This window comes from Sciurus vulgaris, assembly GCF_902686455.1.
Source record: "Sciurus vulgaris genome assembly, chromosome: 17".
NCBI lineage: Eukaryota > Metazoa > Chordata > Mammalia > Rodentia > Sciuridae > Sciurus > Sciurus vulgaris.
Genome location: NC_136478.1, coordinates 12,346,135 through 12,364,905, shown reverse-complemented (window position 1 = coordinate 12,364,905; position 18,771 = coordinate 12,346,135). Strand labels below are relative to the sequence as shown.

Here is an 18,771-nt window from a genome sequence, read left to right as displayed (position 1 = left end):
GGTCCCACAGTCTGGAGTTTACAGAGTTCAAAAATACATTCTGTTGGACTGGGGATGCGGTTAGAATCTGTTGGTTAAATCTGAGGGTATGAAGTTGTGAATCTTCAGAGTTTCCAATCCTTCCTTAACCGAGCCTCAGTTTCTTTGTCTGTAAGATTCCAATAGTATTTGCTTAATCAGGTGGTTGGGAGGACTCGATAATCTAATATACATAAAGTGTTTAACACAGGGTCTGCCACACAATAGGTATTATGATTTAGATATGAAATGTCCCCCAGAAACTCATGTGTGAAACAGTGCAAGAATATTCAGAGGTGAAATGATTAGATTATGAGAGTTGCAACATAATCGGGTTAATCCAATAATGTGGATTAATTTAACTGTAAGCAGGTAGGGCGTGGATGGAAGAAGTAGGTCACTGGGGGCATGCCTTTGGGTCTCCTCCGACTCAGAGCAATGAAGTGGGTTATCTATGGACTTAAACCTCTGAAACCATGAGTGCCAAGTAAACTTTCCTTCCTCTAAAATAGTTCTTGTAAAGTCTTTTAGTCACAGCCATGAAAAAGCTGACAAAGACAGTAGGCATCCAACCTCCTATTTATTTCCTCATTTCTTTTCTTTTATTTATCTAGTTTTGGCACAGTTCTCCCCAGAGGCACTCTCCCACTATACCACAACCCCAGTCTTTTTTATTTTTTATTTTAAGACATAGTCTCACTGAATTGCTGAGGCTGGCCTCAACTTGTGATTCTCCCACCTCAGCTTCCTGAATTGCTAGGATTACAGGTGTCCCCACCCCCACCCCCACTTGTTAATCTTAAGCAAACAAGTTGCCCAAATGAGAAGGTACAGGACTGGGAAGACTTCTTGGAAGTGAAATCTTCAGGACCCTGATGAGTCACTGCTACTGGTAGCAGGAGATCTATCTAGGAGCCCCAACTGCCAACAAGGAAATTCTAGGTTGAGATCCTTAGATGAGAGCCTGATACAGAGATTCTTGTGCAAGTGACTTATTGAGCAAGTGAGAAAGCAGGACAGTGTTGAACATTGTAGTTAGAAAAAATTTGTTGAATGAAGAGCACACTTGAGTTTAGTTCCACCTGGAGTCATGCCCCCTTTCTCTTGGTGCATGTCCGATTCCCTTCCCTGACTTCAGTGCCTGCTCACTCTTCTGTGAATCCAAGAGGCCTTCAGGAAGCAATGTGCTACCTCCCTGGTCACTGTTCTCAGCAATGCAGATCCCCAGCTCTGCAGTAGAGTGGGAGGCATAATACCTATTTCTTCCTCTGTAAGATTCCAATAGTATTTGCTTAATCAGGTGGTTGGGAGGACTCGATAATCTAATATACATAAAGTGTTTAGCACAGTGTCTGCCACACAATAGGTATTATGGTTTAGATATGAAATGTTGGAAGAAACCAGCAAAAATATCAGTTCACCTAGGCCTAGCCCCAGTCAGATCTTCAGGGCTAATCCCTCTCAGGAGCAAGAGAGCTGGACTTTGTACCCGACATCTGCCATTCACGGACCATGGCCACTGGGAAGTAGGGGAGGGAGCACACATCCCAGGTATTTCTGGGCAATGCAGTTCGGACCATGGCCACTGGGAAGTAGGGGAGGGAGCACACATCCCAGGTATTTCTGGGCAATGCAGTTCGTATAGGCCAAAGACAGTTCCCCAGAGAAAGGTGAAGCTGTGACAGAACTGGGGAAGGGGAGTACCACTGAAGTGAAGGGTTGACCCTGGGAGGGACATCAGAAGAACTTACACCAGGGGGTTAGCGAAGAAATGGAAACTGAGGGGAGAAAGTACTAAAGTCTTCTAGGTCTTTCAAGGAGAAAATGAAAAAACTGGCATAGGTTTTGTGTTTTCATTGTGGTGGTAATAATAACACCTGACATAGGCTGATTTCAAAGTGTATAATATAGCATTGTTGACTATAGGACACAATGTTGTACAGCCTGATTTGGTTTCAGACTTGAGAGAATAACCAAACAGCCTACCTTTCCAGAGGGCTCTTAGATGTACTTCATCATTAAGTGGTCCCTTTCCCCAAGGACTGGCCATTGCAATGCCAAACATCCTGTGCGGTATTTTCCAGAGTGTGATTCTGTAGGACGTAGATAAGTGTTGCCACAGAAGTGCTGCTAATCCACAGAAGCCCAGGTAGGCATGTTTAGTTTATTCTCCTACCTTTTATAGACCAGTATGTTAAGTAAACAAAATGTGAGATATTCATATAATGGAATGTTATTCTGCAATAAAAAATATATATACACCAGCGTATGCTACAACATGAGTCCGCTGGGGAGATAGCTCCTTCGTAAAGTGCTTGCGTTGCAAGCATAAGTCCCTGGGTTTGATCCCCAGCACCGCAAAAATAAAAAAAATAAAAAAAATTAAAAAAATGAGTGAACCTGAGAAACTTGCTGAGGCTGGGCATGGTGGTGCACCAATAACAACAACAATTTTTAAAATTTTATTTTTTTTAATATTATTAGTTGTAGATGGACATGATACCTTTATTTTATTTATTTTTATGTGGTGCTGAGGATTGAACCCAGTGCCTCATGCGTGTGAGACAAGGGCTCCACCGCTGAGCAGCAACCCTCAATTTTTAAAATTTTAGATGCAAATGAACACACGTCATGTGACTCCATTTATATGAAATATCTGGAACAGGTAAACCCATTAGAAACAGAAAGAAAATTTGTGGTTGCTGTGGGCTGAGGGTGGAGAGAAGGGGAATAATGCTTAATGGGTACAAAGTTTTCTTTTGGGGATAATAAAAATGGGAACTAGATAGAGGTATTGGTTGCAAAACATTGTGCACTGTGAATATATTAAATTCACTGAATTGTATGCCTTAAGTGGTTACTATTATGTTGTGTGGATTTAATCTCAATTTAAAAAAAGAGACACTAGTTGTGGTTATTACTAATGGGGTATCTCTGCTTTCAGGCCTACTCAGTGAACAGAGTTAGGGGAAAAAATACCAATATGCATGGGTAGCCATCAGGCTGATATAAAACATTTCACAAATATGTGAGGTTAGGAACCCTCCTCTTCCTTCTTTCCTTCCTTCCTTCCTTTTTCTTGCTTTCTTTCTTTTGGAAAACGCATAAAGGTTTATTTAATGAAATCAAAGTACATTCAGGGTATGTGGGACACCTATGTCGTCCTGAGAGAGCAAGTGGCTAGGAAGCCATTTTTGAGAATGGCACAGGGGCCATAATACAATGCACTTTGGTGAAGACTAATACTCTGCAAGGAACATGAATGAGAAATGGGTCTCTTGAATTGAGGCCTCCAAGGCAGGGGCTATGGCTCATACTTGTAATCCCAGGGACTCGGGAGGCTAAAGCAGGAGGATCACAATTTTTTTTTTTTTTTTTTTTTTTTGGTACCAGGGATTGAACTCAGGGATGCTCAACTACTGAGCCACATCCCCAGTCCTATTTTGTATTTTCTTTAGAGACAGGGACTCACTAAGTTGCTTAGTGCCTCGCTATTACTGAAGCTGACTTCTTTTTTTTTAAATATTTTTTAGTTGTAGGTGGACACAATACCTTTATTTATTTTTATGCGGTGCCTCATGCATGCTAAGTGAGCACTCTACCACAGAGCCACAACCCCAACCCTGAGGCTTGCTTTGAACTCAAAATTCTCCTGTCTCTGCCTCCTGAACCACTTGGGATGCGATCTCAAAAAGGGGTGGGAGGTGCTGGGAATGTAGCTCAGAGGTAAAGTGTCTCTGGGATCTCTGCCAAGTGCCTGAAACAAAGTCAGTTCCCTAATTTCAAATTCTTTAATGATTAGCAAACAATACCATCAACTGAAACTTTCCCAATCCAGTCATTTTCATTTTTATACTATTTATTTATTTATTTATTTATTTATTTATTTATTTATTTATTTTTGTGGTGCTAAGCAAGCACTCTACCATTTTTCTTTTGGATCTTCAACATTTAGATTTTTTTTTTTTTTTTGTACTGGGGATTGAACCCAGGAAGTGCTTTACCACTGAGCTACATCCCCAGCCCTTTTTATTTTTATTTTTATTTTAAGACAGGATCTCACTAAATTGCCCATGCTGGCCTTGAACTTGTAATTCTTCTGCCTCAGACTCCTGGAATCATTTGGATGACAGGAATGTGCCACCATAACCAGCAACATTGAGATCATTTTAAACATTGCTCTTACAGTGTTGCAACAAAATCATCCTTTATATGTAACTTTGAACACATACACATGGGGTACTTCGTTAGAAAAGGAATCACTAAATCAAATGGTTTATATATTTGTAATTTTGAAGAGATTATCAAATTATTCTTTATAGAGTTTGCACAGATTTCCAGTTACACTGGCAGCATGTGAAAATATCTGTTCCCCACACTGCTGCCAAGATAGTTATCAAGCTTTTTGCTCTTTGCCAATCTGATAGGTGAAAAATGATATTTGAGTGTGGTTTTAATTTGCATTTCTTTTATTAAGAGTGAAGCTCTAGGGGCTGGGGTTGTGGCTCATTGGTAAAGTGCCTGCCTAGCACTCGTGAGGCACTGGGTTTGATCCTCAGCACCACATGAAAATAAATAAAATAAAGATATTGTGTCCATTTACAACTAAAAAAAAAAAAAAAAGAAAGAAAAAAAAAAAAGAGTGAAGCACTGGGGGCTGGGGATAAAGTCAGTGATAGGGCACCTGCCTGTGTGTAAGGCCCTGGGTTCAATCCCCAGCACTGTGGGGGAGTGAAGCTCTGAGAAAATAACAAGTCGATTTAGAGAAATGGGAACACTTGTGCATCGTTAATGAGAATATAAAATGGTACATCAGCTATGGAAAACACTATGGTGGTTCTTCAAAAAATTATAAATAGAATTACCACATGATACAGCAATTTCACTTCTGGGTACATAACCAAATGAATCGAAAGCAGGGACTCAAAGAGATGTTTGTACACCCATGTTCATAGCAGTATTACTTGCAATAGCCAAGAGGTGGAAGCAACTGACAGATGAATAGATAAAGATAATGTGGTATGCACTAGATACAATAGGGCATTATTCAGCCTTAAAAAGGAAGGAAACTCTGGCATATGCTCCGACATGCATGAAGCTTGAGGACATTATGCCCAAGTGAAATATGCCAGTCGGGAAAGAGCAGATACTGTATAATCCAACTTAAATGAGGTATTTAGGATAGTCAAATTCATAGAAACAAAGTAGAACTGTGGTTGTGAAGGGCTGGGGAGAGGACAGAATGGAATGTTAGTGTTTTATAGCTACAGAGTTTCAGGTTTGCAAGATTTTAAAAGAGTTACAGAGATGCATGGTGCTCCACAAGTACTCTTCCATTGAGCTATATTCCCAGCCTTCCTGGACCCAAGCAGAACTCCTGCCTAGGCCTCCGGAGTAGCTCAGACCACTGTTTTGCCCCACCATGCCTGGTTTTAGCTAGTTTTCCAATGAATGACTTAAATAGTTCCACACGGGGGAAATGTTCACCTTGGGCTGAAGCAGCCAGGGAGAACCCTCTGAAAGGAAACTCAAGACGGACTTGGACTACCAGGCAGAATTGAGATGGGTAGATAAGACTGGGGTGGAAAGCACAAATGACAAGCGGAAGTAGGTAAACCACATCAATATAATTGGGAGGTGGTGAGGGTGGTAATGGGGGCTCTTGTGACTGAAAAATAGAGAGGGTCTCTCTGCCCTGCCTAGGAAAAAGCATTTAATTTTATCCTGAATGTCAGGCAAGGTGTCCCATGCCTGTGGTCCCAGTCAAGTAGAAGATGAGTTGAGAGACTCTTTTGAGCTTAGGAGTGTAAGGCCAGCCTGGGCAACATAATGAGACTCCCATCTCATGGATCAATCAATCAGTTTTTTCCTGAATATTCTGCTAACAGAAATTAGAGAGATGGATATAAACTTAACAAGGTTCATTTATTTTTTTTTCTTCAGTATGAGAATTCAACCTACTGGCCCCTCTACCACTGAGCTATATCCCCAGCCCTTTTTAATTTAATTTAATCAATTTATTTATTTTAGTACCAGGGAACCCAGGGGCACTTAGCTACTGAACCACAACTCCAGTCCTTTTTGTGTTTTATTTTGAGACAGGGTCTCACTGAGTTGCTTAGAACCTCACTAAGTTGCTGAGGTTGGCCTTGAACTTTTGATCCCCCTACCTCAGCCTCCTGAGCCTCTGGGATGACAAGTGCGTTCCACCATGCCTGGCTTTAATTTTATCTTGAGAGAGGGTTTCACTAAATTGTTGAGGCTAGCCTCAGATTTGCAATCCTCCTGCCTCAGATTCCTTAGCCACAGGAATTACAGGCCTGTGCCACTGCACCAGTTCATTTAACTTCTGCCTGTAAGGAATAGTACCATTGCTCATGCCTGGGGTGCTGAGGCAAAATATGGGACAGCATGCCACCCATTCCCTATGATCTAAAGGAAAACAGAGTCAGACCTTAGTCAGGATCCAAAGTCTAAGGAAGCCACTGGGCTACTTGCCTGAGGACCTAGGGATAACTCACTGTTTTAGTCCTGGGTAAACGGGGCAGGTGGGGGTGGAGGCTAGAGTCCAGACCCCTGGGACTCAAATTAGATAACTAACTTCTCAAAAATAAATAAAGTCAGACACTAGCTAACATGGGAAGGATGGCTTTTAATCAGTAATACACTGCTGCGATAGGGATGAGTCTAGCATGAACTGAACTCAGCTTGCTTTGTTTTTGTTTTGCTGTTTTTGCAATACTAGAGATTCCAAGGTCTTCTGCATGCTAAGTGAGATTTCTACCACTGAGCTATGTCCCCAGATCTTTTTGTTGTTGTGGTTGTGGTTTTGTTTGTTGCAGTGGTGGGGATCAAACTCAGGACCTCAAGAGAGCATTACCATTGAGCAACCCTGAACTCAGCTTGGATTTGTACAGAGGTGACTGGATGTTTCAAAGGGAAAAGGAAAGAGTAGGTGGCAAGCTGGGGCTCAGCTGTGTCTATTAGCTGTCGATTAATGAAGTGAAGATTCTATGCTCCTGGGAGACCAGGAGATAGAGACCCTATCCTTCCTGAAGATTACATTTTAAAGGAATGGATTTCAGGTTCTTCAGATAGAAACATATACATCTCAAAGGGACAAAAGAAGGATTCACAAAGTTAAGACCTTTTTAGTAAATGTTCTAAGAGAGGATGGAGGATGGACTGGGGCCTAAGTTAGGTACCGTCTGGAACAAACAGTAAATTCTTTCCACCGCCTTGAGCTTTCTCAGACAGGCAATTGAAGGGGTGCTTAGAGTCATTCCCGGGTTGTGGCCTTGGGCTATTAGAAACTGTTAGTGTTTAAGGCTTTTAATGTGCAGGGAGGAGGAAACCAAAATCATTTATATCAAGAGTCTATTGTTTTTATAGGACAAGACTGAGATCTAGTTGAGAAGAGGGCTCAGTGGAAGGTTCCTAGAATTTGGTCAAGGAGAGGATCTTAGTCATCTTAGAGCTGGAGATGCAGCTAAGTGATAGAGAACTTGCCTAGCAAGAGTGAGGCCCTGGATTCCATGCCCAGCACCACCTGAAAAAAAAAAAAAAAAAGAGTCTAAGATTGTGCCTGGGGGTGGTGCTCAAGAAACTTCCCCTTCAGCAGCATGCAGCTCCAGGAACAGCAAGATAATAGGTGGTGAACTCCTGCCCAGCACCACTGTATGCCTGTAATCCCAGCAATTTGGGAGGCTGAGGCAGGAGGATCTCAAGTTTGAGGCCAGCCTCGTCAATTTGTCAAAAGGGGCACCTCTGCTGCCCCTTTTGCAACAGAAAAACCTTCCTGGCTTTAAGGGCAATGTCAAAGACTAAAGTCTGGAACACATCTCAGATGGATGGCTCACATGGTATCTTTATTTATGAGGTACACTTTTTTCTTTCTCTCCTTCTTTATTATCTTTTTTTTTTTTTTTTTTTTTAAAGACAGGGTCTATTTGCCCAGGCTGGCCTGGAACTCATGATCCTTCCTGGTTCAGCCTCTCAAAGTAGCTGGGGATTACAGGCCTGTGCTACCACACAGGCCTCCTTTTTCACTGTTGAAAAGAGTACTCCAGCAAGGCACCATGATACACACCTGTAATCCCAGTGACTGTGGATGCTGAGGCAGGACCATCACAAGTCCTAGGCAATTTAGTGAAACCCTGTCTCAAAATGAAATTTTTAAAAAGGGCTGGGGATGTAACTCAGTGGGAGAGGGTCCCTGGGTTAAATGTCCATCTAGTACAGGGTGGGAGGCACTTTCCCAGGCTCACCACCTGTAATACTAGCTAGCCACTTGGAGGCTAAGTCAGGTGTATTGCAAATTTGAAGCCAGCCTGTCTCAGGACAAAAAAAATAAGTAAATGAAAAAAGGCTGGAGATGTGGGGTGGGGGCAGGGAACATTCCTGTGGACCGGTATCCTGCCTTCCCTGGCCTGGCTTTCCAGATGTTATTATTGGGAGGCTGAGGCAAAAGACCTCTGGTAAAAGACTGTGCCAGAATTGTAGTCATTAAACACCAACAGCAAGGTTCTCAAAGTAGTTCCCCAGCGTAGCAGGATCAGCGTCCCATGCAACTTGTCAGAACTGAATATTCTGGAGACTACCGTGGAGCTAATCAACCAGAAACTGCAGTCGGGACCCAGTAATCTGTGCTTGAACAGACTCTCCAGGGGGATCCAAAGCACATTAAAAAAAACCCTGAAAACCACTGATCTACCGGTTTCCCCAGGGAAGAAGATTTGGAGGGCGAAACTGGGGTGGACTAGGAGCTTCATAAACGTTTGGAGCTAGGTTTGAAAGTTGGGAAAAGCTAAGAAAAACGGGGAAATATTTTAAAGACTTATACTTTATCCTAAGCAGCAGGAAGCACAGGACATCTAAGGGAATGAGAAAGGAATGAGGAGGTGTCCCAGTGTGTGAAGGCTCTAGGGAACCCACACCCTGTTCGAAGGTGGAGAACACAAAGTCAGAAGACTTGGCCCTCATCACTAGAGGAGTCCTCTCGCCTCTGGCCTGGGCGCAGCGGCCCTACTGCAACTCCCGCTTGGAAGGCCAGGGCATGAACCCAGTCCGCTCAGGTCATGGCTCTTTGCCAGAGCAAGTGGGAACGGTTCCCTCCAGCCAGGTTCGGTCACAGCTGGTGACAGCTGCGTCTAAGAGTATCCTCAGCTAGTTGGAAACCCTCTGAGGATCTACGTATGCAACCCGAGCCCGGGACACAGCAGACTCGAGGGCTTCTGCTTCAGCGACTGGGAGCCCGGCATTCGGGGAACCGAGACTACCCTACTTCTGCGCTGTAGCCCCCTAGGCCCCGGCCGAACTACAAAGCCCACAATTCCCGGGGCGGGCGCGAGCTGCGTCCTGGGTGTGGTAGTCCCGCCTGCGAGGCGCTCCCGGTGGCCAGGCGCCGGCAGGACTGCATATCCCAGCATGCCCGCGCGCGTGCGGGAGAGGGGAGGGAGGGGAGAGCCCCGGAGGATGTGAATGGGGAGGGGGCACCCGCCCCCTTCCCCCACCCTTCCCTTCTGCTGGGCAGGGGTGGGGGGAGGGGCCGGGCTGAGGCGGCGGCGGCAGCGCTCGGGGAGGGCAGGGCCGGGCAAGGGCGGGACTGGCCCACGATCGGCGGACTGGAGAGCCGCGGAGGTAACGGGTCCGGACGCGGGCGGCGGCGGCGGCGGCTTTCTGCACGCGAGGAGGCGGCGGCAGGAGCGGCGAGCATGGCCCGCGCAGCGCCCAGCGCTGATTGAGGTGCGCGGGCGGGATGAGGGCGGGCGGGAGGGATGCAGGGTGCCCGGGGCCCCTCGCTGCCCCAGACCACCTCTTCGCGGGCAACGGGCTTGGCTCAGCGGCCCAGATCGGCCCGGTTCACCCCGGCAACTTCCCCCGGGTCGAGGCGCCGTGTGGGCGGGGGTCCACTTGCCTTGGCCTCGATCCGGATCCCCGCCTTCTGCTTCTGCACATCAAGCCGCTCCCAGCCTTCCAGTCACTCCTGTTCCACTCCTTGCTGGCTGTCCCCAGCCTCAGCCCTTGAAGGACTGTCTGCCCCAGTCTCCAGTTTCAGACCACTTGCACCCCAGCCCCCGGCGTGCTGGCCATTGCTCCATCTGGAGACCCCTACCTCATTCCTTTGGGCCAGATTGTCTGCACCATCAGCACTCCTCTCCTCTTTCCCAGCAGTCTTTCCCCTACTTGGCACAGCCCGCTAGCCACCCTCTATGGCCCAGTTCTCTTAGATAAGACTTGGCAGCTTGACCTTCTTCCTACTTTGGAGAAACTGAGGCATGATGCAAGCCAGAAACTTGACCAGCGGGCCAGACCTGTGGACGCTGACCTGAACCCAGTCTTTTGTCTTTCTGTCCATTCTATCACTTGGAATGGAAGATACATTTCTTCCCTCCAGTCATTCCCCTGTGACTGGACCAAACTTCCTGACCCTTCTGCAGCTCTGAGCTGAGTTCACTTTAGACTCCCCTGTAGCTCTTCTACCACTTTTGTTGTCCCCTCTTGCTTTGCAAAGTCCACTCTGGTCCTCTCTGCCTGGAGAGGAGTCACCACCCATTGCTGCTTCCTGGAGTTAGCCTTTCGGTTTGTATCTCTTGCCAACTGCACCCATCTCCCATCTTGCTTCTTTCTTTCCAGTTGCCCACAAAAAGATGGAGAACAGAGTTTTAAGGTGGTGTTGGGAGAAAGGAGAGAGAGGTGCTAGTGGCTGAAAGAGACCTGCAGCCTCTTTTAGCCAGAACTTTGGAGGGGAGTTCAGGGCGCCCTTGGGAACAGTCATTCCTAGCCAGTAACCCACACTCGCGATGTCTAGAATTCCATTGTTCATCCCTTCCTCTTAATGCCTGTTGGACTTGCAGTTCCCTCTGAGCTGAAAGGGACTGCCTACCTTTATGGAGATGGTAGCATAAGAGGACTCTGGAGACCACACCTCTAAGCCTCCTCTGGCTTCTGCTGCTAACTTTGGAGGGGGTCACCCTTTCAGGAATGATGCCTGCTAGGTGCTCTGAGTGCTTTGTGGAGGAAGGCATGGTTTCTGTAGGTGGGGATTGCGAGTTTAGTCCTGGTGTTCAGGATTTGAAGGGAGGAAGGAACAAGGGCTCAGAGAGGCTCCACAGACTTGTTTGTATAATTCAGTTTTTTGTTTTGTCATTTTTTTTTTTTTCAAGGCAGATTTTCGTTTCTACTCCAATTCCCAGTTTCCCAGCAGGAAGAAGGGAAAGGAGGGTGGGAAACCTGTGAGCCATCAGGAAAGGCAGGGATGCGCTAGGTGCTTTGAGGGTCCTGAGTGAGCAGTCTTGATCTGAACCAGATGGTTCCCTGCTTCAGCACCCCCTCTTCCTATGCTTCCCCACTTGGCTGTGAATAGGATGCTTTTAACCTTGTAACTTGAGAATGGAGGAAGGGAGGCCAGGGGGCCAACTGTCTGTGCAGTGTTTATGTCTGCATCTGCACACACCAGCAAACTTGCCAGCGGCCTGTGGGAGTGACCCTGCCTGGGAGTGTTTTGCTGTAATGTGCTGTGGCATGCTGTAGGCCCCTAGGCAAGTTCGGAGCCCAAACCCCAGATAGAGCCAATTTTAAAGTCCCAAAGAACCACTAGGTGTGGCCTCCTGGAAGCATGTTCCTCTAGGCCAGCATCAGGTTGAGGATCCCTGTTCTGGAGATGACCACCTGGGATTAGGGAGACTGAAACAGCGGGACTAGTTGGCAGAGTCGGGAGGTGAGGCAGTTTGACTTTACCAGAACTGGTTTCTCTTCATGGCATGAGGAAACCTGGGGGAATAGGGTCTGGAGAGAGGAGTGGGAAACAGATTCCTTTGCATTGTTCTGTTCCGCATTTTGCCTTCTTTTGATGGTATTTGTATACTTGATTTAAAAATTTTTTTTTTTTAGATGTCGATGGACCTTTATTATTTGTATGTGGTGCTGAATTGAACCCAGTGCCTCATACATGCTAGGCAAGCGCTCTACCACTGAGCCACAACCTCAGCTCCTATACTTGCTTTTTGATCCCCAGTAGACAGGAAGTTCTTCAAATGTGTCCTTACTTCTGAAATACCTTTACCTAGTCAGTCCTTGGCACCTCGTAGGTGCTCTGTAAATTTTTGAGTCAAAGCGGAGGGTCTCGGGAATCTGGACTGCACTACCAGAATTTTCTGACCCAGCTAGTTTGGGTGGGGCTAGAATTTGCATCTCTACCCAGCTTATTGGGGCTAATACTTTGAAAACAAACATTTGGGGGCCATTAAAGTTGTGTGGCAAATTAATCTAGGCAAATGTAAAGTCTTAAAAGAGACTCGCTTCCTCTTTACTTCCCCACCTCGCCTTGTTCTGGCAGCTGCACTGGTTTGGCCTTTTTTCTTTCATTCTAATGACTTAGGGTTGGCTAGGTTAATGAGAGGGGTGACTTGTGGTGCCTGAACTGCCAGTCCCACTGTAACCATAGCCCTATTGTCATTTGAAGGAAGGTCCCATGACTAAGCGGGACATTTAGGACCCACGGCTTTGTAAAAGGATGGCTTTATGGACACAGTGAAGTGAAGCAGAAGCTGAGCCTGGCCCTCACGTGCTTTGTGCCCATCTCCCAGAATAAGTGGGTTGGGGTACCTTCCAGGTGAGGTACTGCCATAGCTGTACATTGGCCAGAATGCGGGAAATTTGATGAGGCCGGGGTTGTAGCTCAGTGCTAGAGCACTTGCCTAGCATGTGTGAGGTACTGGGTTCGATTCTTAGCACCACATAAAAATAAAATAAAGGTCCAATGACAACTAAAAACAATATTTAAAAAAAAAGAATGCTGGGAATTTGAAATTTATTTATTTGTTTATAAAATTAAGTTTTGAGTATTGGTGATTGAACCCAGGGGTGCTTAACTACTGAACCACATCCACAGTCCTTTTTATTTATTTATTTTTCAAGACAGGGTCTCACTAAGTTGCTTAGGCCTCACTAAGTTGCTAAGACTGGTCTTGAACTTGCGATCCTTCTTCCTCAGCCTCTCCAGTTGCTGGGATTACAGACATGCACCACCGTGCCTGGTAGAATCTGAAATTTATACAAGTGGGAAGAGTCACATGGTGATTTGCAAAACATTTTATATCTGTTGTTCACAGACCAGTGAGAGGTAAACATACATAGAAGGCTGATGTAGATCCAGATAGGATTACTGAGGAACAGAGAAATATACTCTGGACCACACAGCAGTCGTAGGACTCCTGATTCTGACCCTCTGTCTGAGTATCTGTTAGACCAGTTTCTACTAATAGCTCCAACAACGGCTGCTGTTCATTGAGTACTTACTGCTAGCTAGGCAGTGTGCTAGATGTGATCACGTGTTAGGGAATCCTCCCAGTTAACATTGTGTGAAATTGGCATCATTGTCACTATTTCATAGGTGAAGAAATGAGATTTACAGAATTCATGAGACTTGTCCAAATACAGACAGCTAGTAACAGGATCTGGGATTCAAACTCGGGACTTTCTGATAGCATATCCCATGCTTTTAGCCACTAGCTATTGTGCTCAGCAAACCTGCAATTGTCCTTTGAGGTTGTCTGTCCCAAAAAGTCTGATGCATTTTTGGGGACCTGGAACTATGTTGTGTGTGATGGAAGAGACAACAATGATCAAGTCTCTGTTCCCTAGGAGGAAGGTAAGACAAGAATGCCAGTATATCTACAGTGGAAGGCAGATGGTAGAGCCAGCAGCTTGTAAGTTTTAAGGAGGTAGAAAGGATCCATATAGAGGGCTCAGAAGAAGCACTGGGGATGGTCCTTGATGAGTAGAGTTCTTGTAGCACCTGTGGGCTGGAGAGGTGTGTAGGCCACCAGGTGCAGAGAGGGCATCACAGGGCACATTTAGGGAGTTGTCCCTTCCTACTAGAGCATAGGGATGCATTTCTAAAGTAATGAGAAGATTCTCTTTGTTGTTTGCAGATGTAAGGGCAAGAAAGGGGGTGATTCCCTTCCTGCCCATCATAAAGGCTCATGGCACCCTTTGCCAAAAAGTTCATACCCCATATCCAAAAGTTAACAAGAGAAAAACATAAATTTATTTGGCCATAGTTTTATATGACATGGGAGCCTGCCGATTGAAGACCCAAAGACCCTGGGAACTGTCTATTTTTATGCTTAGGTTGAATGAAGGGTGGACAGGCATCTAGAAGTCTGGACAAGTTGAGTGTGGTGGTGATCGTAATTCCTGCGACTCAGGAGGCCAAGGCAGGAGGATCACAAGTTTGACAGTCTGGACAACTAGTAAGTTAAAAAGCAGCCAAGTTCGGTGGCACACACCTCCAGAGACTAAGCCAGGAGGATCATGAGTTCAAAACCAGCCTCAGCAATTTAGCAAGGCCCTAAGCAACCCAGCAAGACCCTGTCACTAAATAAAATATAAAAAAGGACTGGAGAGGTGGCTCAGTGGTTAAATACCCCTGGGTTCAATCCCTTGTACCAAAAAAAAAAAAAAAAGGATTTTAAAAAGGGCTGGGAAGCGGGCGAATAGCTCACCCTGTAGAGCGCTTGCCGAGCATGTGCACGGGCCCAGGTTCGAATCCCTGGCATCTCGGAAGAAAGCAAAAAGTGAAAAAGGGCTGGGGATGTTGCTCAATAGTAGAGCACTTGCCTGGCATATATGAGGCCCTGGATTTGATCCCCAATACTGGAAAAAAGAAGAAGAGATATGATTAGACAAAAGGGTATGATCAATGCTAATAGACTAACTGTAAAAACCCAGCAGGACTTGTCTATTCAGATTCTTCTTGGCCTCTCTCTGTAGCACTCCTTCCTCCTGGGCATGGGACAGGATCCCTTTGGAAAAGGAGGTATCATGATCTACTATCAGACAAGATAGGTCAAAGAATTTCTTTATGGCCAACTTAGTGACAGAAAAGCAGGCAGGGGAAGATTAAAATCATATTTTGAGACTTTATAACTTGTTTTGGGGAAAAGGGACTCTAGTTTTTATAATCTGCTTTTTGGATGAGAAATTCTAATTTCTGCGGCTTACCTTGGGGGTAGAAAGGGAAACAGGAGACAGGAAAGATCAGAGAGAAACTTTGCTTCTGAGGCCTTTGGGGTATTTGCTGAGTCCCAACACCGGAAAAGTATTGGGGCTCAGACTTCAGCAGGAAAGGGCTTCCTTGGAAGGCTGAGAACTACCAGAATTAGTGGGATGACGTAACCCACAACCCCTTCAGGGTCTCAGAGTGGGTGTGGCAGGAACCGAAGACTAGTCTTGTGAGGGTACCGCTGCTGCCAGAAAAAAAAAAAAAAATCTGTTGTATTGCTTTGTTTTTGTTTATTTTTACCAGGATAAATCTGTTTCAGCTGTGCCCAGTAATTTCATCACCACAACTTGAACTTCATGTTCCAGAGAGGAAGTGTTTGGTTGGCCCAACTTGGGCCTTGTGCCCTCCTTTAGTGAAAAAAGGACTGACGGCATGATAGGTAGTCCTTCCAGACTCTCTTCAAAAACAAAAGTCCCAGGGCCCAGTGGTAGAGTGCTTGCCTAGCATGCATGAGGCCCTGGGTCCCGTTCCTAGCACCGCTCCCTGAAAAAGAAAAATAGTTCCCAGAAGAAGAGAAAATGGGCATTGCAGACATTGTAAGAGATCAGTTCAGAAAGATGCTAGACAAGGACTTGAGTTGGCAGGTGGCAGAGGGGTTACTTAAGGTGAAAAGTTTCTGAGCAGGCCCAGGACAGACTGGTATGCAGCAAGGGATGGCTGGGTTATCAGGAGACAAGAGGAAAAGGGAGAGAGGATACAGAAATCTAGATAAGGTCCAGGTGAGATGTAATGAAGGCTGCATCTTGGCAGTAGAAATGGAAAAAAAGGGGCTGATTCAAGAGAGGCTGTGAAACTCAGTATCACCTTCTGAATGGACACTTGATTGGCTGGAATTTGATGGTTCAGTGCCTGGGTGATGAAGGTCGACTTCTTTAGCTGAAATGGGGCAGTCATGCCTTTGCTTGCATGCAGATGCTAACAGCATACCCAGAATCTGAGTGAGCTCATTATTTTTGACCTGGAGCTTCGTGAAGTTTGGGGACTCACTCTGAGGAGGTGGGGCCACAGCCCCTAGAGGCCCTCTACATCCTGAAAGCAGCTGGGGCTTTGTGTCCAGCTCAGCACTGTCACATCTCTTCCCTCCATACCTCAGCCCAGGATGGGCTTTTTCCTTCCCCGTCAAGCTTCTCAGCTCCCCTGTCCCTGTCTCCCTTCCTACCCCCATGTTCCCTTGTACCTGACCCCTTACCAATGAAAGGGCCTGGCCCAACTCTCTGGGGACTCCTGTTTTCCTCTCTCTATATTCAGAATGCTTGTTAACAATAAGTCTGCTAACTATCAGGACAACATCTCCAAGTGACATTTCACAAGGAGAGGGTGTGAACTTTGCCTGCATCTGGGGAAAACAGACTTTTCCTTCAGTTATGCTGAACTCACCAGGGACAGCTGCCTGTCTTCGAGCAGACCAGCCGTTCTCAAGTACTTCTTGTTGTTTATTTATAAATTATTATTGTAACTGCAACATGTTGTCAATCCAGCCTTCATGTTGCCACTGCAGATCTCGCCTAGGACACAGTCTGGGCTTTGGGCCACACCAGAGTTTGCTAGCTGAGCCCTTGGGGGAGTTTCCTCCTGCAGGACTAGGCAGGAAGGAGAGAACAGGGTCCACTCAGGAGGACCTATGTGGAAGGACACTTTATCCCCATGGATTCCCAGAGCAGAAGCTCATCTTCCTGGAGGGAGAAAGGCTGTTTCCCACAATTCAAATCTCTTGTGATATTATCCCATCTACTAATGCAAGGTACATTGCCATGTACAACAAGAAAGACAAGAGATGAGGGGAATCCACAGAAAAAATGTCATTTCTGTTTGTTTTAATATGGATGCTAAATTTTTATTTGCACAATACTAATATTAACACAACAGAACACATATAGTTCTGGTATTTGATGTTGAAAAACTTAAGAGGGTCCTCAGCCCAGCCTCTTCCTGCAAGTGGATAAGACCCTCTTTGCTAATGAGGAGAACTGAAGAAGGTCTGTGATTTCTACTGAGGTAGGAGGGGAGCCAGAAGGACCTGGGTCTCCTGCCTCCAAGGCATTGTTTGCTATCCAGCAGGTTTGTTTCTCACCTCTACCTAGGTTAGGCGCCGTGACTTTAGCATCCCTTTTTCTTTTCTAACCTCCTAGTTATGATAGGGTGTGGATATGCCAGAGGGACCCAGAAGGCAGCCCCGCTGCTGTGTGGGTTAGGGCTCAAGAATGAGGCCATCCTCAAGTGAAATCAGTTTTCCTCTTAGCATTGCAGGGCTCAGGGGCCCTTGATATTGGACAGGACCTGGGACCCCAGGGGGCAGTCCTCACACTGCTCTGCCTCTTCTCTCCTGGATCCTTCAGATGTCACTCCTGATCCTGGGCTAGGCAGCAGCCCCCCAGCCTTTGTAGGTCAGCAGCCTTCAGAGGAAGAAGTCAGCAACAAATGCAGACAGCTAATTGGTCTAGAGGGAACTGCTCTGGTGAGGAAAATCAACAAGTTATTTGTTTTTGTGGTTAAAGGGAATTTGGAGGGGACGGGTTGTGAAGAGGGGAAGGTGAGAGGCAGAGTGTGGGGAGAGGCATGGGGAAGGGAATTGCAGTGGTGAGGTGGCCATCTTCTTGCCTCTGTCACTACCCCATGTTGCCTTTCCCACTCCATTCCCTCTTGCAGTGTTTGCAAGGTTCCTTTGAGTTTGAGAGGGACATTAGTAGACTATTGAATCGCTCCTGTTCTGTAAGTGTTCCCCATTCCCACCCAAACCCAGTTAAAGACAAAGTACCTGTTATTTGATGGAAATGGTGACTTGGAACCAGTGTCTGAAGGAAATGAACGTTTCTGTGGGTCTGTGTTGAGTCCTTAGGCTGTACAGGAAAACAGACAGCAACGGAAGGCAAGCAGGGACCTCCTAAGAACCTCTGCTCCCTCCTTTCAGCCCTGTTGGGTTCTCTAGGGAATTGTGTGAGGTCCAGCTAGGGTTGGGTTGCCACCCTCAAGGGAGTTTCTGGTGGTTGGTCTTCTCTGTTTCTTCCCGTCCCTGAAGGCTTGGAATTTCCTTGTACTCATGCTTATTTAACCAAACTTTGGCTGATTCCTGGGACCTCTGGCATAGCTCAGAAGACCCCAGGTGCCATGGGTGGAGGAGATTGTTTTGGAGACAGAAAATCTAAAGATGGTGAGGAGAGGAGTGGGGACCCTGTTCAGACTCTTCCAGAGGAATGGGCACTTCATTAGGAAGATGCTGTGAATGTCAAACAGATAAATAATGTCAAAAGGTTCAACCTAAGACCAAAATGGCAGCTGTTTGATGAAGGAATTTCCTCAGTGGCTGAAAAGCAATCCGTACTTGACCTTAAAGCAACAGTGGCAAACTCTAAGATGAAAGTGAGTTTTAATCTCTCAAGAGGCATTTCCTGTGGTTTATGCAGAGGATACAAGCTGTCTGTGTTCTTCCACCCCCTTCAAACCTGGGGGAGGGACTTTAGAGGGTATTTTCTATGCACACTGTCAGTACTAGCAATTCCTGCCCACCCCAGATCTGCAGGCCTGCCCTGCCATTCATCTTACACAGAATGGTAAGAGGAGCCAGCAGACCTCGAGGGGCCACCCCCCAAAGCAGCATTGAGAGCCTCAGGGCAGGGCTGTTAGATTCTTCCAAAGGGGAAACAGTCTGTTTGCCTGGGTGGCTCAAGGGGGCTCATTTTCACAGTCCA

At 46.2% G+C, this 18,771-nt stretch overlaps 1 protein-coding gene across 1 annotated transcript in view; it reads left to right on the top strand.

The window, feature by feature from the left end:
* The first annotated feature begins 9,587 nt into the window (after positions 1-9,587).
* ST3GAL2 (ST3 beta-galactoside alpha-2,3-sialyltransferase 2) overlaps positions 9,588-18,771 on the top strand; it is a 51,047-nt gene continuing 41,863 nt past the window's right edge. The window contains exon 1 of the mRNA XM_079117371.1: positions 9,588-9,762. The gene's annotated coding sequence lies outside the window, so the exon portion shown is untranslated. The remainder of the gene's footprint in view (positions 9,763-18,771) is intronic.